General features: G+C 33.7%; 14 non-coding genes across 14 annotated transcripts; all 14 read right to left on the bottom strand.

Moving 5' to 3' along the window:
• Nucleotides 1-449: 449 nt before the first annotated feature.
• On the bottom strand, nt 450-542 carry TRNAL-UAA (transfer RNA leucine (anticodon UAA)). Its single transcript is given in 2 exon segments — nt 450-485; nt 505-542. It is a non-coding gene; the product is annotated as a tRNA-Leu (tRNA).
• A 1,419-nt stretch (nt 543-1,961) lies between these two features.
• TRNAT-UGU (transfer RNA threonine (anticodon UGU)) lies at nt 1,962-2,054 on the bottom strand. Its single transcript is given in 2 exon segments — nt 1,962-1,997; nt 2,017-2,054. It is a non-coding gene; the product is annotated as a tRNA-Thr (tRNA).
• A 1,419-nt stretch (nt 2,055-3,473) lies between these two features.
• On the bottom strand, nt 3,474-3,566 carry TRNAL-UAA (transfer RNA leucine (anticodon UAA)). Its single transcript is given in 2 exon segments — nt 3,474-3,509; nt 3,529-3,566. It is a non-coding gene; the product is annotated as a tRNA-Leu (tRNA).
• Nucleotides 3,567-4,985: 1,419 nt separating this feature from the next.
• Nucleotides 4,986-5,078, bottom strand: TRNAL-UAA (transfer RNA leucine (anticodon UAA)). The gene is given in 2 exon segments: nt 4,986-5,021; nt 5,041-5,078. It is a non-coding gene; the product is annotated as a tRNA-Leu (tRNA).
• A 1,419-nt stretch (nt 5,079-6,497) lies between these two features.
• Nucleotides 6,498-6,590, bottom strand: TRNAI-UAU (transfer RNA isoleucine (anticodon UAU)). Its single transcript is given in 2 exon segments — nt 6,498-6,533; nt 6,553-6,590. It is a non-coding gene; the product is annotated as a tRNA-Ile (tRNA).
• A 1,419-nt stretch (nt 6,591-8,009) lies between these two features.
• Nucleotides 8,010-8,102, bottom strand: TRNAL-UAA (transfer RNA leucine (anticodon UAA)). Its single transcript is given in 2 exon segments — nt 8,010-8,045; nt 8,065-8,102. It is a non-coding gene; the product is annotated as a tRNA-Leu (tRNA).
• Nucleotides 8,103-9,521: 1,419 nt separating this feature from the next.
• TRNAR-UCU (transfer RNA arginine (anticodon UCU)) lies at nt 9,522-9,614 on the bottom strand. The gene is given in 2 exon segments: nt 9,522-9,557; nt 9,577-9,614. It is a non-coding gene; the product is annotated as a tRNA-Arg (tRNA).
• A 1,419-nt stretch (nt 9,615-11,033) lies between these two features.
• Nucleotides 11,034-11,126, bottom strand: TRNAI-UAU (transfer RNA isoleucine (anticodon UAU)). The gene is given in 2 exon segments: nt 11,034-11,069; nt 11,089-11,126. It is a non-coding gene; the product is annotated as a tRNA-Ile (tRNA).
• A 1,419-nt stretch (nt 11,127-12,545) lies between these two features.
• Nucleotides 12,546-12,638, bottom strand: TRNAL-UAA (transfer RNA leucine (anticodon UAA)). Its single transcript is given in 2 exon segments — nt 12,546-12,581; nt 12,601-12,638. It is a non-coding gene; the product is annotated as a tRNA-Leu (tRNA).
• Nucleotides 12,639-14,057: 1,419 nt separating this feature from the next.
• On the bottom strand, nt 14,058-14,150 carry TRNAI-UAU (transfer RNA isoleucine (anticodon UAU)). Its single transcript is given in 2 exon segments — nt 14,058-14,093; nt 14,113-14,150. It is a non-coding gene; the product is annotated as a tRNA-Ile (tRNA).
• Nucleotides 14,151-15,569: 1,419 nt separating this feature from the next.
• TRNAI-UAU (transfer RNA isoleucine (anticodon UAU)) lies at nt 15,570-15,662 on the bottom strand. Its single transcript is given in 2 exon segments — nt 15,570-15,605; nt 15,625-15,662. It is a non-coding gene; the product is annotated as a tRNA-Ile (tRNA).
• Nucleotides 15,663-17,081: 1,419 nt separating this feature from the next.
• On the bottom strand, nt 17,082-17,174 carry TRNAI-UAU (transfer RNA isoleucine (anticodon UAU)). The gene is given in 2 exon segments: nt 17,082-17,117; nt 17,137-17,174. It is a non-coding gene; the product is annotated as a tRNA-Ile (tRNA).
• Nucleotides 17,175-18,593: 1,419 nt separating this feature from the next.
• TRNAL-UAA (transfer RNA leucine (anticodon UAA)) lies at nt 18,594-18,686 on the bottom strand. Its single transcript is given in 2 exon segments — nt 18,594-18,629; nt 18,649-18,686. It is a non-coding gene; the product is annotated as a tRNA-Leu (tRNA).
• Nucleotides 18,687-20,105: 1,419 nt separating this feature from the next.
• Nucleotides 20,106-20,198, bottom strand: TRNAI-UAU (transfer RNA isoleucine (anticodon UAU)). Its single transcript is given in 2 exon segments — nt 20,106-20,141; nt 20,161-20,198. It is a non-coding gene; the product is annotated as a tRNA-Ile (tRNA).
• Between the last annotated feature and the right edge of the window lie 973 nt (nt 20,199-21,171).

The raw sequence follows: 21,171 nt of genomic DNA, 5'->3' as shown, positions 1-21,171 counted from the left end.
AGACTTGAAACCACAATCCCTAGCTTAGGAGGCCAGTGCCTTATCCATTAGGCCAGTGGGGCTTAGTAACATCTTTGTGTGAAACTGATTTTTTCATTAGTATAATCATTAATTGTTGCGATATAGGAAAGCCGTTTATTTGTGTTCTTTGCTTTACAAATCCCAGCATGAAATGTGATTGTACTAACCAGACCTAATAGTGTGGACCCTCATGTTACATTGCAGCAAAACAGATTGATGCAACTCTTTTACCAATAAAGAGGTAGTCTTTTGCATTCCATTTTGTTGACTAACTAAAGTAATGTTTACAGTGCATATGAACCAAAGCAGATGTGTGTACTGGTACCTTAAAAACAGTCATGTTTGTGATTTTTTTCTGCCTTCATATCAGGATGTTCAGGTAGCAGATGATAATCATTAACTGATGACATTAGAAAAAAAATTACATTTGCTCCAGGTGAGGCTTGAACTCACAACCTCGGCATTGCTCAACAGATACTGTCTTTTAAGTACCGCGCGCTAACCGATTGCGCCACAGGAGCACATGGTCAAAGTGTATTATTTTTAGTTGAGTGATTTTAGCATCGAGTTGACTAAGTATATTAACTTGGTTTATTAATTTTAAATTAGTTACTTTTTAAATCCACTAAACTACTGCACCCAATACTAAAGTACCTAATAAAAGTAATATTCTAATCATAAGTTAATCAATTATATTGTGCATTTGTGTTATTGCCCAGTATTATGTATCCTTAGGTGTATATTGCAATGAATTCATGCCATTGCTGTACAGTTCAATATTATCAAAATTGTAAAATAATTCCTGTTTATAAATAATTTCTGTTTATTTATCTTAAATAATATTTGCTATAAATATATGTAACTTCAATGTTGCATAGGGAAAATATACACTATAATACCAAAAAGTGCAGTATCTTTAAATAAAAATAAGTTAAATCTCACTTGTGCTCTATATTTAAAGGTAAACATTGTTTTTTTGGTCTGTAGCACCTAAATTGTCAGTAAAGTCAGTGTCCAAAGAAATATAAAAAGCAGAAAATTACCCTTTTGATGACTTGGATGAAAGGACTTCAAGAAACCCATCAGCAATTGCCATAGACATTGTTATTTTGTAGCCACTCTGATATTAAATTGCAATTAAAACTTAATAGGTATGTTTTGGTATATATGGATTTCATGCAATACCATTAAGACAGTCACCTGCATTGAAAAAAAGCATAACTTCTAGAATGAGAATGAGCATCAAAGGAACATGCATCCAAGATGAGACTTGAAGCCACTGTCCCAGGTGATAGCAAACTTATCCGGAAACTAATCCACAATGTCATCAGGATAAATGTCTGCTTTTAGATACAGGGCCATAATTTTGCAAGCTGAACAGTACCGGATTGTTAAGCAGATAAAAGTTTCTATTGGAGCCATTTGTGCAGTATCAAGCAAGAATAAAGGGAACATCTCCAGTAATTATATGGATGAAATAAAGCCCAGATGAGACTTGAAACCACAATCCCTAGCTTAGGAGGCCAGTGCCTTATCCATTAGGCCAGTGGGGCTTAGTAACATCTTTGTGTGAAACTGATTTTTTCATTAGTATAATCATTAATTGTTGCGATATAGGAAAGCCGTTTATTTGTGTTCTTTGCTTTACAAATCCCAGCATGAAATGTGATTGTACTAACCAGACCTAATAGTGTGGACCCTCATGTTACATTGCAGCAAAACAGATTGATGCAACTCTTTTACCAATAAAGAGGTAGTCTTTTGCATTCCATTTTGTTGACTAACTAAAGTAATGTTTACAGTGCATATGAACCAAAGCAGATGTGTGTACTGGTACCTTAAAAACAGTCATGTTTGTGATTTTTTTCTGCCTTCATATCAGGATGTTCAGGTAGCAGATGATAATCATTAACTGATGACATTAGAAAAAAAATTACATTTGCTCCAGGTGAGGCTTGAACTCACAACCTCGGCAGTGCTCAACAGATACTGTCTTACAAGTACCGCGCGCTAACCGATTGTGCCACAGGAGCACATGGTCAAAGTGTATTATTTTTAGTTGAGTGATTTTAGCATCGAGTTGACTAAGTATATTAACTTGGTTTATTAATTTTAAATTAGTTACTTTTTAAATCCACTAAACTACTGCACCCAATACTAAAGTATCTAATAAAAGTAATATTCTAATCATAAGTTAATCAATTATATTGTGCATTTGTGTTATTGCCCAGTTTTATGTATCCTTAGGTGTATATTGCAATGAATTCATGCCATTGCTGTAGAGTTCAATATTATCAAAATTGTAAAATAATTCCTGTTTATAAATAATTCCTGTTTATTTATCTTAAATAATATTTGCTATAAATATATGTAACTTCAATGTTGCATAGGGAAAATATACACTATAATACCAAAAAGTGCAGTATCTTTAAATAAAAATAAGTTAAATCTCACTTGTGCTCTATATTTAAAGGTAAACATTGTTTTTTTGGTCTGTAGCACCTAAATTGTCAGTAAAGTCAGTGTCCAAAGAAATATAAAAAGCAGAAAATTACCCTTTTGATGACATGGATGAAAGGACTTCAAGAAACCCATCAGCAATTGCCATAGACATTGTTATTTTGTAGCCACTCTGATATTAAATTGCAATTAAAACTTAATAGGTATGTTTTGGTATATATGGATTTCATGCAATACCATTAAGACAGTCACCTGCATTGAAAAAAAGCATAACTTCTAGAATGAGAATGAGCATCAAAGGAACATGCATCCTAGATGAGACTTGAAGCCACTGTCCCAGGTGATAGCAAACTTATCCGGAAACTAATCCACAATGTCATCAGGATAAATGTCTGCTTTTAGATACAGGGCCATAATTTTGCAAGCTGAACAGTACCGGATTGTTAAGCAGATAAAAGTTTCTGGTGGAGCCATTTGTGCAGTATCAAGCAAGAATAAAGGGAACATCTCCAGTAATTACATGGATGAAATAAAGCCCAGATGAGACTTGAAACCACAATCCCTAGCTTAGGAGGCCAGTGCCTTATCCATTCGGCCAGTGGGGCTTAGTAACATCTTTGTGTGAAACTGATTTTTTCATTAGTATAATCATTAATTGTTGCGATATAGGAAAGCCGTTTATTTGTGTTCTTTGCTTTACAAATCCCAGCATGAAATGTGATTGTACTAACCAGACCTAATAGTGTGGACCCTCATGTTACATTGCAGCAAAACAGATTGATGCAACTCTTTTACCAATAAAGAGGTAGTCTTTTGCATTCCATTTTGTTGACTAACTAAAGTAATGTTTACAGTGCATATGAACCAAAGCAGATGTGTGTACTGGTACCTTAAAAACAGTCATGTTTGTGATTTTTTTCTGCCTTCATATCAGGATGTTCAGGTAGCAGATGATAATCATTAACTGATGACATTAGAAAAAAAATTACATTTGCTCCAGGTGAGGCTTGAACTCACAACCTCGGCATTGCTCAACAGATACTGTCTTTTAAGTACCGCGTGCTAACCGATTGCTCCACAGGAGCACATGGTCAAAGTGTATTATTTTTAGTTGAGTGATTTTAGCATCGAGTTGACTAAGTATATTAACTTGGTTTATTAATTTTAAATTAGTTACTTTTTAAATCCACTAAACTACTGCACCCAATACTAAAGTACCTAATAAAAGTAATATTCTAATCATAAGTTAATCAATTATATTGTGCATTTGTGTTATTGCCCAGTTTTATGTATCCTTAGGTGTATATTGCAATGAATTCATGCCATTGCTGTACAGTTCAATATTATCAAAATTGTAAAATAATTCCTGTTTATAAATAATTCCTGTTTATTTATCTTAAATAATATTTGCTATAAATATATGTAACTTCAATGTTGCATAGGGAAAATATACACTATAATACCAAAAAGTGCAGTATCTTTAAATAAAAATAAGTTAAATCTCACTTGTGCTCTATATTTAAAGGTAAAGATTGTTTTTTTGGTCTGTAGCACCTAAATTGTCAGTAAAGTCAGTGTCCAAAGAAATATAAAAAGCAGAAAATTACCCTTTTGATGACTTGGATGAAAGGACTTCAAGAAACCCATCAGCAATTGCCATAGACATTGTTATTTTGTAGCCACTCTGATATTAAATTGCAATTAAAACTTAATAGGTATGTTTTGGTATATATGGATTTCATGCAATACCATTAAGACAGTCACCTGCATTGAAAAAAAGCATAACTTCTAGAATGAGAATGAGCATCAAAGGAACATGCATCCTAGATGAGACTTGAAGCCACTGTCCCAGGTGATAGCAAACTTATCCGGAAACTAATCCACAATGTCATCAGGATAAATGTCTGCTTTTAGATACAGGGCCATAATTTTGCAAGCTGAACAGTACCGGATTGTTAAGCAGATAAAAGTTTCTGGTGGAGCCATTTGTGCAGTATCAAGCAAGAATAAAGGGAACATCTCCAGTAATTACATGGATGAAATAAAGCCCAGATGAGACTTGAAACCACAATCCCTAGCTTAGGAGGCCAGTGCCTTATCCATTCGGCCAGTGGGGCTTAGTAACATCTTTGTGTGAAACTGATTTTTTCATTAGTATAATCATTAATTGTTGCGATATAGGAAAGCCGTTTATTTGTGTTCTTTGCTTTACAAATCCCAGCATGAAATGTGATTGTACTAACCAGACCTAATAGTGTGGACCCTCATGTTACATTGCAGCAAAACAGATTGATGCAACTCTTTTACCAATAAAGAGGTAGTCTTTTGCATTCCATTTTGTTGACTAACTAAAGTAATGTTTACAGTGCATATGAACCAAAGCAGATGTGTGTACTGGTACCTTAAAAACAGTCATGTTTGTGATTTTTTTCTGCCTTCATATCAGGATGTTCAGGTAGCAGATGATAATCATTAACTGATGACATTAGAAAAAAAATTACATTTGCTCCAGGTGAGGCTTGAACTCACAACCTCGGCATTGCTCAACAGATACTGTCTTTTAAGTACCGCGTGCTAACCGATTGCTCCACAGGAGCACATGGTCAAAGTGTATTATTTTTAGTTGAGTGATTTTAGCATCGAGTTGACTAAGTATATTAACTTGGTTTATTAATTTTAAATTAGTTACTTTTTAAATCCACTAAACTACTGCACCCAATACTAAAGTACCTAATAAAAGTAATATTCTAATCATAAGTTAATCAATTATATTGTGCATTTGTGTTATTGCCCAGTTTTATGTATCCTTAGGTGTATATTGCAATGAATTCATGCCATTGCTGTACAGTTCAATATTATCAAAATTGTAAAATAATTCCTGTTTATAAATAATTCCTGTTTATTTATCTTAAATAATATTTGCTATAAATATATGTAACTTCAATGTTGCATAGGGAAAATATACACTATAATACCAAAAAGTGCAGTATCTTTAAATAAAAATAAGTTAAATCTCACTTGTGCTCTATATTTAAAGGTAAAGATTGTTTTTTTGGTCTGTAGCACCTAAATTGTCAGTAAAGTCAGTGTCCAAAGAAATATAAAAAGCAGAAAATTACCCTTTTGATGACTTGGATGAAAGGACTTCAAGAAACCCATCAGCAATTGCCATAGACATTGTTATTTTGTAGCCACTCTGATATTAAATTGCAATTAAAACTTAATAGGTATGTTTTGGTATATATGGATTTCATGCAATACCATTAAGACAGTCACCTGCATTGAAAAAAAGCATAACTTCTAGAATGAGAATGAGCATCAAAGGAACATGCATCCTAGATGAGACTTGAAGCCACTGTCCCAGGTGATAGCAAACTTATCCGGAAACTAATCCACAATGTCATCAGGATAAATGTCTGCTTTTAGATACAGGGCCATAATTTTGCAAGCTGAACAGTACCGGATTGTTAAGCAGATAAAAGTTTCTGGTGGAGCCATTTGTGCAGTATCAAGCAAGAATAAAGGGAACATCTCCAGAAATTATATGGATGAAATAAAGCCCAGATGAGACTTGAAACCACAATCCCTAGCTTAGGAGGCCAGTGCCTTATCCATTAGGCCAGTGGGGCTTAGTAACATCTTTGTGTGAAACTGATTTTTTCATTAGTATAATCATTAATTGTTGCGATATAGGAAAGCCGTTTATTTGTGTTCTTTGCTTTACAAATCCCAGCATGAAATGTGATTGTACTAACCAGACCTAATAGTGTGGACCCTCATGTTACATTGCAGCAAAACAGATTGATGCAACTCTTTTACCAATAAAGAGGTAGTCTTTTGCATTCCATTTTGTTGACTAACTAAAGTAATGTTTACAGTGCATATGAACCAAAGCAGATGTGTGTACTGGTACCTTAAAAACAGTCATGTTTGTGATTTTTTTCTGCCTTCATATCAGGATGTTCAGGTAGCAGATGATAATCATTAACTGATGACATTAGAAAAAAAATTACATTTGCTCCAGGTGAGGCTTGAACTCACAACCTCGGCAGTGCTCAACAGATACTGTCTTATAAGTACCGCGCGCTAACCGATTGCGCCACAGGAGCACATGGTCAAAGTGTCTTATTTTTAGTTGAGCGATTTTAGCATCGAGTTGACTAAGTATATTAACTTGGTTTATTAATTTTAAATTAGTTACTTTTTAAATCCACTAAACTACTGCACCCAATACTAAAGTACCTAATAAAAGTAATATTCTAATCATAAGTTAATCAATTATATTGTGCATTTGTGTTATTGCCCAGTTTTATGTATCCTTAGGTGTATATTGCAATGAATTCATGCCATTGCTGTAGAGTTCAATATTATCAAAATTGTAAAATAATTCCTGTTTATAAATAATTCCTGTTTATTTATCTTAAATAATATTTGCTATAAATATATGTAACTTCAATGTTGCATAGGGAAAATATACACTATAATACCAAAAAGTGCAGTATCTTTAAATAAAAATAAGTTAAATCTCACTTGTGCTCTATATTTAAAGGTAAACATTGTTTTTTTGGTCTGTAGCACCTAAATTGTCAGTAAAGTCAGTGTCCAAAGAAATATAAAAAGCAGAAAATTACCCTTTTGATGACATGGATGAAAGGACTTCAAGAAACCCATCAGCAATTGCCATAGACATTGTTATTTTGTAGCCACTCTGATATTAAATTGCAATTAAAACTTAATAGGTATGTTTTGGTATATATGGATTTCATGCAATACCATTAAGACAGTCACCTGCATTGAAAAAAAGCATAACTTCTAGAATGAGAATGAGCATCAAAGGAACATGCATCCTAGATGAGACTTGAAGCCACTGTCCCAGGTGATAGCAAACTTATCCGGAAACTAATCCACAATGTCATCAGGATAAATGTCTGCTTTTAGATACAGGGCCATAATTTTGCAAGCTGAACAGTACCGGATTGTTAAGCAGATAAAAGTTTCTGGTGGAGCCATTTGTGCAGTATCAAGCAAGAATAAAGGGAACATCTCCAGTAATTACATGGATGAAATAAAGCCCAGATGAGACTTGAAACCACAATCCCTAGCTTAGGAGGCCAGTGCCTTATCCATTCGGCCAGTGGGGCTTAGTAACATCTTTGTGTGAAACTGATTTTTTCATTAGTATAATCATTAATTGTTGCGATATAGGAAAGCCGTTTATTTGTGTTCTTTGCTTTACAAATCCCAGCATGAAATGTGATTGTACTAACCAGACCTAATAGTGTGGACCCTCATGTTACATTGCAGCAAAACAGATTGATGCAACTCTTTTACCAATAAAGAGGTAGTCTTTTGCATTCCATTTTGTTGACTAACTAAAGTAATGTTTACAGTGCATATGAACCAAAGCAGATGTGTGTACTGGTACCTTAAAAACAGTCATGTTTGTGATTTTTTTCTGCCTTCATATCAGGATGTTCAGGTAGCAGATGATAATCATTAACTGATGACATTAGAAAAAAAACTACATTTGCTCCAGGTGAGGCTTGAACTCACAACCTCGGCATTGCTCAACAGATACTGTCTTTTAAGTACCGCGCGCTAACCGATTGCGCCACAGGAGCACATGGTCAAAGTGTATTATTTTTAGTTGAGTGATTTTAGCATCGAGTTGACTAAGTATATTAACTTGGTTTATTAATTTTAAATTAGTTACTTTTTAAATCCACTAAACTACTGCACCCAATACTAAAGTACCTAATAAAAGTAATATTCTAATCATAAGTTAATCAATTATATTGTGCATTTGTGTTATTGCCCAGTATTATGTATCCTTAGGTGTATATTGCAATGAATTCATGCCATTGCTGTACAGTTCAATATTATCAAAATTGTAAAATAATTCCTGTTTATAAATAATTTCTGTTTATTTATCTTAAATAATATTTGCTATAAATATATGTAACTTCAATGTTGCATAGGGAAAATATACACTATAATACCAAAAAGTGCAGTATCTTTAAATAAAAATAAGTTAAATCTCACTTGTGCTCTATATTTAAAGGTAAACATTGTTTTTTTGGTCTGTAGCACCTAAATTGTCAGTAAAGTCAGTGTCCAAAGAAATATAAAAAGCAGAAAATTACCCTTTTGATGACTTGGATGAAAGGACTTCAAGAAACCCATCAGCAATTGCCATAGACATTGTTATTTTGTAGCCACTCTGATATTAAATTGCAATTAAAACTTAATAGGTATGTTTTGGTATATATGGATTTCATGCAATACCATTAAGACAGTCACCTGCATTGAAAAAAAGCATAACTTCTAGAATAAGAATGAGCATCAAAGGAACATGCATCCTAGATGAGACTTGAAGCCACTGTCCCAGGTGATAGCAAACTTATCCGGAAACTAATCCACAATGTCATCAGGATAAATGTCTGCTTTTAGATACAGGGCCATAATTTTGCAAGCTGAACAGTACCGGATTGTTAAGCAGATAAAAGTTTCTGGTGGAGCCATTTGTGCAGTATCAAGCAAGAATAAAGGGAACATCTCCAGTAATTACATGGATGAAATAAAGCCCAGATGAGACTTGAAACCACAATCCCTAGCTTAGGAGGCCAGTGCCTTATCCATTCGGCCAGTGGGGCTTAGTAACATCTTTGTGTGAAACTGATTTTTTCATTAGTATAATCATTAATTGTTGCGATATAGGAAAGCCGTTTATTTGTGTTCTTTGCTTTACAAATCCCAGCATGAAATGTGATTGTACTAACCAGACCTAATAGTGTGGACCCTCATGTTACATTGCAGCAAAACAGATTGATGCAACTCTTTTACCAATAAAGAGGTAGTCTTTTGCATTCCATTTTGTTGACTAACTAAAGTAATGTTTACAGTGCATATGAACCAAAGCAGATGTGTGTACTGGTACCTTAAAAACAGTCATGTTTGTGATTTTTTTCTGCCTTCATATCAGGATGTTCAGGTAGCAGATGATAATCATTAACTGATGACATTAGAAAAAAAATTACATTTGCTCCAGGTGAGGCTTGAACTCACAACCTCGGCATTGCTCAACAGATACTGTCTTAGAAGTACCGCGCGCTAACCGATTGCGCCACAGGAGCACATGGTCAAAGTATATTATTTTTTGTTGAGTGATTTTAGCATCGAGTTGACTAAGTATATTAACTTGGTTTATTAATTTTAAATTAGTTACTTTTTAAATCCACTAAACTACTGCACCCAATACTAAAGTACCTAATAAAAGTAATATTCTAATCATAAGTTAATCAATTATATTGTGCATTTGTGTTATTGCCCAGTTTTATGTATCCTTAGGTGTATATTGCAATGAATTCATGCCATTGCTGTACAGTTCAATATTATCAAAATTGTAAAATAATTCCTGTTTATAAATAATTCCTGTTTATTTATCTTAAATAATATTTGCTATAAATATATGTAACTTCAATGTTGCATAGGGAAAATATACACTATAATACCAAAAAGTGCAGTATCTTTAAATAAAAATAAGTTAAATCTCACTTGTGCTCTATATTTAAAGGTAAACATTGTTTTTTTGGTCTGTAGCACCTAAATTGTCAGTAAAGTCAGTGTCCAAAGAAATATAAAAAGCAGAAAATTACCCTTTTGATGACATGGATGAAAGGACTTCAAGAAACCCATCAGCAATTGCCATAGACATTGTTATTTTGTAGCCACTCTGATATTAAATTGCAATTAAAACTTAATAGGTATGTTTTGGTATATATGGATTTCATGCAATACCATTAAGACAGTCACCTGCATTGAAAAAAAGCATAACTTCTAGAATGAGAATGAGCATCAAAGGAACATGCATCCTAGATGAGACTTGAAGCCACTGTCCCAGGTGATAGCAAACTTATCCGGAAACTAATCCACAATGTCATCAGGATAAATGTCTGCTTTTAGATACAGGGCCATAATTTTGCAAGCTGAACAGTACCGGATTGTTAAGCAGATAAAAGTTTCTGGTGGAGCCATTTGTGCAGTATCAAGCAAGAATAAAGGGAACATCTCCAGAAATTATATGGATGAAATAAAGCCCAGATGAGACTTGAAACCACAATCCCTAGCTTAGGAGGCCAGTGCCTTATCCATTAGGCCAGTGGGGCTTAGTAACATCTTTGTGTGAAACTGATTTTTTCATTAGTATAATCATTAATTGTTGCGATATAGGAAAGCCGTTTATTTGTGTTCTTTGCTTTACAAATCCCAGCATGAAATGTGATTGTACTAACCAGACCTAATAGTGTGGACCCTCATGTTACATTGCAGCAAAACAGATTGATGCAACTCTTTTACCAATAAAGAGGTAGTCTTTTGCATTCCATTTTGTTGACTAACTAAAGTAATGTTTACAGTGCATATGAACCAAAGCAGATGTGTGTACTGGTACCTTAAAAACAGTCATGTTTGTGATTTTTTTCTGCCTTCATATCAGGATGTTCAGGTAGCAGATGATAATCATTAACTGATGACATTAGAAAAAAAATTACATTTGCTCCAGGTGAGGCTTGAACTCACAACCTCGGCATTGCTCAACAGATACTGTCTTATAAGTACCGCGCGCTAACCGATTGCGCCACAGGAGCACATGGTCAAAGTGTATTATTTTTAGTTGAGTGATTTTAGCATCGAGTTGACTAAGTATATTAACTTGGTTTATTAATTTTAAATTAGTTACTTTTTAAATCCACTAAACTACTGCACCCAATACTAAAGTACCTAATAAAAGTAATATTCTAATCATAAGTTAATCAATTATATTGTGCATTTGTGTTATTGCCCAGTATTATGTATCCTTAGGTGTATATTGCAATGAATTCATGCCATTGCTGTACAGTTCAATATTATCAAAATTGTAAAATAATTCCTGTTTATAAATAATTTCTGTTTATTTATCTTAAATAATATTTGCTATAAATATATGTAACTTCAATGTTGCATAGGGAAAATATACACTATAATACCAAAAAGTGCAGTATCTTTAAATAAAAATAAGTTAAATCTCACTTGTGCTCTATATTTAAAGGTAAACATTGTTTTTTTGGTCTGTAGCACCTAAATTGTCAGTAAAGTCAGTGTCCAAAGAAACATAAAAAGCAGAAAATTACCCTTTTGATGACTTGGATGAAAGGACTTCAAGAAACCCATCAGCAATTGCCATAGACATTGTTATTTTGTAGCCACTCTGATATTAAATTGCAATTAAAACTTAATAGGTATGTTTTGGTATATATGGATTTCATGCAATACCATTAAGACAGTCACCTGCATTGAAAAAAAGCATAACTTCTAGAATGAGAATGAGCATCAAAGGAACATGCATCCTAGATGAGACTTGAAGCCACTGTCCCAGGTGATAGCAAACTTATCCGGAAACTAATCCACAATGTCATCAGGATAAATGTCTGCTTTTAGATACAGGGCCATAATTTTGCAAGCTGAACAGTACCGGATTGTTAAGCAGATAAAAGTTTCTGGTGGAGCCATTTGTGCAGTATCAAGCAAGAATAAAGGGAACATCTCCAGTAATTACATGGATGAAATAAAGCCCAGATGAGACTTGAAACCACAATCCCTAGCTTAGGAGGCCAGTGCCTTATCCATTCGGCCAGTGGGGCTTAGTAACATCTTTGTGTGAAACTGATTTTTTCATTAGTATAATCATTAATTGTTGCGATATAGGAAAGCCGTTTATTTGTGTTCTTTGCTTTACAAATCCCAGCATGAAATGTGATTGTACTAACCAGACCTAATAGTGTGGACCCTCATGTTACATTGCAGCAAAACAGATTGATGCAACTCTTTTACCAATAAAGAGGTAGTCTTTTGCATTCCATTTTGTTGACTAACTAAAGTAATGTTTACAGTGCATATGAACCAAAGCAGATGTGTGTACTGGTACCTTAAAAACAGTCATGTTTGTGATTTTTTTCTGCCTTCATATCAGGATGTTCAGGTAGCAGATGATAATCATTAACTGATGACATTAGAAAAAAAATTACATTTGCTCCAGGTGAGGCTTGAACTCACAACCTCGGCATTGCTCAACAGATACTGTCTTTTAAGTACCGCGTGCTAACCGATTGCTCCACAGGAGCACATGGTCAAAGTGTATTATTTTTAGTTGAGTGATTTTAGCATCGAGTTGACTAAGTATATTAACTTGGTTTATTAATTTTAAATTAGTTACTTTTTAAATCCACTAAACTACTGCACCCAATACTAAAGTACCTAATAAAAGTAATATTCTAATCATAAGTTAATCAATTATATTGTGCATTTGTGTTATTGCCCAGTTTTATGTATCCTTAGGTGTATATTGCAATGAATTCATGCCATTGCTGTACAGTTCAATATTATCAAAATTGTAAAATAATTCCTGTTTATAAATAATTCCTGTTTATTTATCTTAAATAATATTTGCTATAAATATATGTAACTTCAATGTTGCATAGGGAAAATATACACTATAATACCAAAAAGTGCAGTATCTTTAAATAAAAATAAGTTAAATCTCACTTGTGCTCTATATTTAAAGGTAAACATTGTTTTTTTGGTCTGTAGCACCTAAATTGTCAGTAAAGTCAGTGTCCAAAGAAATATAAAAAGCAGAAAATTACCCTTTTGATGACATGGATGAAAGGACTTCAAGAAACCCATCAGCAATTGCCATAGACATTGTTATTTTGTAGCCACTCTGATATTAAATTGCAATTAAAACTTAATAGGTATGTTTTGGTATATATGGATTTCATGCAATACCATTAAGACAGTCACCTGCATTGAAAAAAAGCATAACTTCTAGAATGAGAATGAGCATCAAAGGAACATGCATCCTAGATGAGACTTGAAGCCACTGTCCCAGGTGATAGCAAACTTATCCGGAAACTAATCCACAATGTCATCAGGATAAATGTCTGCTTTTAGATACAGGGCCATAATTTTGCAAGCTGAACAGTACCGGATTGTTAAGCAGATAAAAGTTTCTGGTGGAGCCATTTGTGCAGTATCAAGCAAGAATAAAGGGAACATCTCCAGAAATTATATGGATGAAATAAAGCCCAGATGATACTTGAAACCACAATCCCTAGCTTAGGAGGCCAGTGCCTTATCCATTAGGCCAGTGGGGCTTAGTAACATCTTTGTGTGAAACTGATTTTTTCATTAGTATAATCATTAATTGTTGCGATATAGGAAAGCCGTTTATTTGTGTTCTTTGCTTTACAAATCCCAGCATGAAATGTGATTGTACTAACCAGACCTAATAGTGTGGACCCTCATGTTACATTGCAGCAAAACAGATTGATGCAACTCTTTTACCAATAAAGAGGTAGTCTTTTGCATTCCATTTTGTTGACTAACTAAAGTAATGTTTACAGTGCATATGAACCAAAGCAGATGTGTGTACTGGTACCTTAAAAACAGTCATGTTTGTGATTTTTTTCTGCCTTCATATCAGGATGTTCAGGTAGCAGATGATAATCATTAACTGATGACATTAGAAAAAAAATTACATTTGCTCCAGGTGAGGCTTGAACTCACAACCTCAGCATTGCTCAACAGATACTGTCTTATAAGTACCGCGTGCTAACCGATTGCGCCACAGGAGCACATGGTCAAAGTGTATTATTTTTAGTTGAGTGATTTTAGCATCGAGTTGACTAAGTATATTAACTTGGTTTATTAATTTTAAATTAGTTACTTTTTAAATCCACTAAACTACTGCACCCAATACTAAAGTACCTAATAAAAGTAATATTCTAATCATAAGTTAATCAATTATATTGTGCATTTGTGTTATTGCCCAGTATTATGTATCCTTAGGTGTATATTGCAATGAATTCATGCCATTGCTGTACAGTTCAATATTATCAAAATTGTAAAATAATTCCTGTTTATAAATAATTTCTGTTTATTTATCTTAAATAATATTTGCTATAAATATATGTAACTTCAATGTTGCATAGGGAAAATATACACTATAATACCAAAAAGTGCAGTATCTTTAAATAAAAATAAGTTAAATCTCACTTGTGCTCTATATTTAAAGGTAAACATTGTTTTTTTGGTCTGTAGCACCTAAATTGTCGGTAAAGTCAGTGTCCAAAGAAATATAAAAAGCAGAAAATTACCCTTTTGATGACTTGGATGAAAGGACTTCAAGAAACCCATCAGCAATTGCCATAGACATTGTTATTTTGTAGCCACTCTGATATTAAATTGCAATTAAAACTTAATAGGTATGTTTTGGTATATATGGATTTCATGCAATACCATTAAGACAGTCACCTGCATTGAAAAAAAGCATAACTTCTAGAATGAGAATGAGCATCAAAGGAACATGCATCCTAGATGAGACTTGAAGCCACTGTCCCAGGTGATAGCAAACTTATCCGGAAACTAATCCACAATGTCATCAGGATAAATGTCTGCTTTTAGATACAGGGCCATAATTTTGCAAGCTGAACAGTACCGGATTGTTAAGCAGATAAAAGTTTCTGGTGGAGCCATTTGTGCAGTATCAAGCAAGAATAAAGGGAACATCTCCAGTAATTATATGGATGAAATAAAGCCCAGATGAGACTTGAAACCACAATCCCTAGCTTAGGAGGCCAGTGCCTTATCCATTAGGCCAGTGGGGCTTAGTAACATCTTTGTGTGAAACTGATTTTTTCATTAGTATAATCATTAACTGTTGCGATATAGGAAAGCCGTTTATTTGTGTTCTTTGCTTTACAAATCCCAGCATGAAATGTGATTGTACTAACCAGACCTAATAGTGTGGACCCTCATGTTACATTGCAGCAAAACAGATTGATGCAACTCTTTTACCAATAAAGAGGTAGTCTTTTGCATTCCATTTTGTTGACTAACTAAAGTAATGTTTACAGTGCATATGAACCAAAGCAGATGTGTGTACTGGTACCTTAAAAACAGTCATGTTTGTGATTTTTTTCTGCCTTCATATCAGGATGTTCAGGTAGCAGATGATAATCATTAACTGATGACATTAGAAAAAAAATTACATTTGCTCCAGGTGAGGCTTGAACTCACAACCTCGGCATTGCTCAACAGATACTGTCTTATAAGTACCGCGCGCTAACCGATTGCGCCACAGGAGCACATGGTCAAAGTGTATTATTTTTAGTTGAGTGATTTTAGCATCGAGTTGACTAAGTATATTAACTTGGTTTATTAATTTTAAATTAGTTACTTTTTAAATCCACTAAACTACTGCACCCAATACTAAAGTACCTAATAAAAGTAATATTCTAATCATAAGTTAATCAATTATATTGTGCATTTGTGTTATTGCCCAGATTTATGTATCCTTAGGTGTATATTGCAATAAATTCATGCCATTGCTGTAGAGTTCAATATTATCAAAATTGTAAAATAATTCCTGTTTATAAATAATTCCTGTTTATTTATCTTAAATAATATTTGCTATAAATATATGTAACTTCAATGTTGCATAGGGAAAATATACACTATAATACCAAAAAGTGCAGTATCTTTAAATAAAAATAAGTTAAATCTCACTTGTGCTCTATATTTAAAGGTAAACATTGTTTTTTTGGTCTGTAGCACCTAAATTGTCAGTAAAGTCAGTGTCCAAAGAAATATAAAAAGCAGAAAATTACCCTTTTGATGACATGGATGAAAGGACTTCAAGAAACCCATCAGCAATTGCCATAGACATTGTTATTTTGTAGCCACTCTGATATTAAATTGCAATTAAAACTTAATAGGTATGTTTTGGTATATATGGATTTCATGCAATACCATTAAGACAGTCACCTGCATTGAAAAAAAGCATAACTTCTAGAATGAGAATGAGCATCAAAGGAACATGCATCCTAGATGAGACTTGAAGCCACTGTCCCAGGTGATAGCAAACTTATCCGGAAACTAATCCACAATGTCATCAGGATAAATGTCTGCTTTTAGATACAGGGCCATAATTTTGCAAGCTGAACAGTACCGGATTGTTAAGCAGATAAAAGTTTCTGGTGGAGCCATTTGTGCAGTATCAAGCAAGAATAAAGGGAACATCTCCAGTAATTACATGGATGAAATAAAGCCCAGATGAGACTTGAAACCACAATCCCTAGCTTAGGAGGCCAGTGCCTTATCCATTCGGCCAGTGGGGCTTAGTAACATCTTTGTGTGAAACTGATTTTTTCATTAGTATAATCATTAATTGTTGCGATATAGGAAAGCCGTTTATTTGTGTTCTTTGCTTTACAAATCCCAGCATGAAATGTGATTGTACTAACCAGACCTAATAGTGTGGACCCTCATGTTACATTGCAGCAAAACAGATTGATGCAACTCTTTTACCAATAAAGAGGTAGTCTTTTGCATTCCATTTTGTTGACTAACTAAAGTAATGTTTACAGTGCATATGAACCAAAGCAGATGTGTGTACTGGTACCTTAAAAACAGTCATGTTTGTGATTTTTTTCTGCCTTCATATCAGGATGTTCAGGTAGCAGATGATAATCATTAACTGATGACATTAGAAAAAAAATTACATTTGCTCCAGGTGAGGCTTGAACTCACAACCTCAGCATTGCTCAACAGATACTGTCTTATAAGTACCGCGCGCTAACCGATTGCGCCACAGGAGCACATGGTCAAAGTGTATTATTTTTAGTTGAGTGATTTTAGCATCGAGTTGACTAAGTATATTAACTTGGTTTATTAATTTTAAATTAGTTACTTTTTAAATCCACTAAACTACTGCACCCAATACTAAAGTACCTAATAAAAGTAATATTCTAATCATAAGTTAATCAATTATATTGTGTATTTGTGTTATTGCCCAGTATTATGTATCCTTAGGTGTATATTGCAATGAATTCATGCCATTGCTGTAGAGTTCAATATTATCAAAATTGTAAAATAATTCCTGTTTATAAATAATTCCTGTTTATTTATCTTAAATAATATTTGCTATAAATATATGTAACTTCAATGTTGCATAGGGAAAATATACACTATAATACCAAAAAGTGCAGTATCTTTAAATAAAAATAAGTTAAATCTCACTTGTGCTCTATATTTAAAGGTAAACATTGTTTTTTTGGTCTGTAGCACCTAAATTGTCAGTAAAGTCAGTGTCCAAAGAAATATAAAAAGCAGAAAATTACCCTTTTGATGACATGGATGAAAGGACTTCAAGAAACCCATCAGCAATTGCCATAGACATTGTTATTTTGTAGCCACTCTGATATTAAATTGCAATTAAAACTTAATAGGTATGTTTTGGTATATATGGATTTCATGCAATACCATTAAGACAGTCACCTGCATTGAAAAAAAGCATAACTTCTAGAATGAGAATGAGCATCAAAGGAACATGCATCCTAGATGAGACTTGAAGCCACTGTCCCAGGTGATAGCAAACTTATCCGGAAACTAATCCACAATGTCATCAGGATAAATGTCTGCTTTTAGATACAGGGCCATAATTTTGCAAGCTGAACAGTACCGGATTGTTAAGCAGATAAAAGTTTCTGGTGGAGCCATTTGTGCAGTATCAAGCAAGAATAAAGGGAACATCTCCAGTAATTACATGGATGAAATAAAGCCCAGATGAGACTTGAAACCACAATCCCTAGCTTAGGAGGCCAGTGCCTTATCCATTCGGCCAGTGGGGCTTAGTAACATCTTTGTGTGAAACTGATTTTTTCATTAGTATAATCATTAATTGTTGCGATATAGGAAAGCCGTTTATTTGTGTTCTTTGCTTTACAAATCCCAGCATGAAATGTGATTGTACTAACCAGACCTAATAGTGTGGACCCTCATGTTACATTGCAGCAAAACAGATTGATGCAACTCTTTTACCAATAAAGAGGTAGTCTTTTGCATTCCATTTTGTTGACTAACTAAAGTAATGTTTACAGTGCATATGAACCAAAGCAGATGTGTGTACTGGTACCTTAAAAACAGTCATGTTTGTGATTTTTTTCTGCCTTCATATCAGGATGTTCAGGTAGCAGATGATAATCATTAACTGATGACATTAGAAAAAAAATTACATTTGCTCCAGGTGAGGCTTGAACTCACAACCTCGGCATTGCTCAACAGATACTGTCTTTTAAGTACCGCGTGCTAACCGATTGCTCCACAGGAGCACATGGTCAAAGTGTATTATTTTTAGTTGAGTGATTTTAGCATCGAGTTGACTAAGTATATTAACTTGGTTTATTAATTTTAAATTAGTTACTTTTTAAATCCACTAAACTACTGCACCCAATACTAAAGTACCTAATAAAAGTAATATTCTAATCATAAGTTAATCAATTATATTGTGCATTTGTGTTATTGCCCAGTTTTATGTATCCTTAGGTGTATATTGCAATGAATTCATGCCATTGCTGTACAGTTCAATATTATCAAAATTGTAAAATAATTCCTGTTTATAAATAATTCCTGTTTATTTATCTTAAATAATATTTGCTATAAATATATGTAACTTCAATGTTGCATAGGGAAAATATACACTATAATACCAAAAAGTGCAGTATCTTTAAATAAAAATAAGTTAAATCTCACTTGTGCTCTATATTTAAAGGTAAACATTGTTTTTTTGGTCTGTAGCACCTAAATTGTCAGTAAAGTCAGTGTCCAAAGAAATATAAAAAGCAGAAAATTACCCTTTTGATGACATGGATGAAAGGACTTCAAGAAACCCATCAGCAATTGCCATAGACATTGTTATTTTGTAGCCACTCTGATATTAAATTGCAATTAAAACTTAATAGGTATGTTTTGGTATATATGGATTTCATGCAATACCATTAAGACAGTCACCTGCATTGAAAAAAAGCATAACTTCTAGAATGAGAATGAGCATCAAAGGAACATGCATCCTAGATGAGACTTGAAGCCACTGTCCCAGGTGATAGCAAACTTATCCGGAAACTAATCCACAATGTCATCAGGATAAATGTCTGCTTTTAGATACAGGGCCATAATTTTGCAAGCTGAACAGTACCGGATTGTTAAGCAGATAAAAGTTTCTGGTGGAGCCATTTGTGCAGTATCAAGCAAGAATAAAGGGAACATCTCCAGAAATTATATGGATGAAATAAAGCCCAGATGATACTTGAAACCACAATCCCTAGCTTAGGAGGCCAGTGCCTTATCCATTAGGCCAGTGGGGCTTAGTAACATCTTTGTGTGAAACTGATTTTTTCATTAGTATAATCATTAATTGTTGCGATATAGGAAAGCCGTTTATTTGTGTTCTTTGCTTTACAAATCCCAGCATGAAATGTGATTGTACTAACCAGACCTAATAGTGTGGACCCTCATGTTACATTGCAGCAAAACAGATTGATGCAACTCTTTTACCAATAAAGAGGTAGTCTTTTGCATTCCATTTTGTTGACTAACTAAAGTAATGTTTACAGTGCATATGAACCAAAGCAGATGTGTGTACTGGTACCTTAAAAACAGTCATGTTTGTGATTTTTTTCTGCCTTCATATCAGGATGTTCAGGTAGCAGATGATAATCATTAACTGATGACATTAGAAAAAAAATTACATTTGCTCCAGGTGAGGCTTGAACTCACAACCTCAGCATTGCTCAACAGATACTGTCTTATAAGTACCGCGTGCTAACCGATTGCGCCACAGGAGCACATGGTCAAAGTGTATTATTTTTAGTTGAGTGATTTTAGCATCGAGTTGACTAAGTATATTAACTTGGTTTATTAATTTTAAATTAGTTACTTTTTAAATCCACTAAACTACTGCACCCAATACTAAAGTACCTAATAAAAGTAATATTCTAATCATAAGTTAATCAATTATATTGTGCATTTGTGTTATTGCCCAGTATTATGTATCCTTAGGTGTATATTGCAATGAATTCATGCCATTGCTGTACAGTTCAATATTATCAAAATTGTAAAATAATTCCTGTTTATAAATAATTTCTGTTTATTTATCTTAAATAATATTTGCTATAAATATATGTAACTTCAATGTTGCATAGGGAAAATATACACTATAATACCAAAAAGTGCAGTATCTTTAAATAAAAATAAGTTAAATCTCACTTGTGCTCTATATTTAAAGGTAAACATTGTTTTTTTGGTCTGTAGCACCTAAATTGTCGGTAAAGTCAGTGTCCAAAGAAATATAAAAAGCAGAAAATTACCCTTTTGATGACTTGGATGAAAGGACTTCAAGAAACCCATCAGCAATTGCCATAGACATTGTTATTTTGTAGCCACTCTGATATTAAATTGCAATTAAAACTTAATAGGTATGTTTTGGTATATATGGATTTCATGCAATACCATTAAGACAGTCACCTGCATTGAAAAAAAGCATAACTTCTAGAATGAGAATGAGCATCAAAGGAACATGCATCCTAGATGAGACTTGAAGCCACTGTCCCAGGTGATAGCAAACTTATCCGGAAACTAATCCACAATGTCATCAGGATAAATGTCTGCTTTTAGATACAGGGCCATAATTTTGCAAGCTGAACAGTACCGGATTGTTAAGCAGATAAAAGTTTCTGGTGGAGCCATTTGTGCAGTATCAAGCAAGAATAAAGGGAACATCTCCAGTAATTATATGGATGAAATAAAGCCCAGATGAGA

Source organism: Taudactylus pleione, unplaced genomic scaffold (assembly GCF_031769625.1).
Source record: "Taudactylus pleione unplaced genomic scaffold, aTauple2 ptg000473l, whole genome shotgun sequence".
NCBI lineage: Eukaryota > Metazoa > Chordata > Amphibia > Anura > Myobatrachidae > Taudactylus > Taudactylus pleione.
This window is presented reverse-complemented; position numbering and strand designations above follow the sequence as displayed.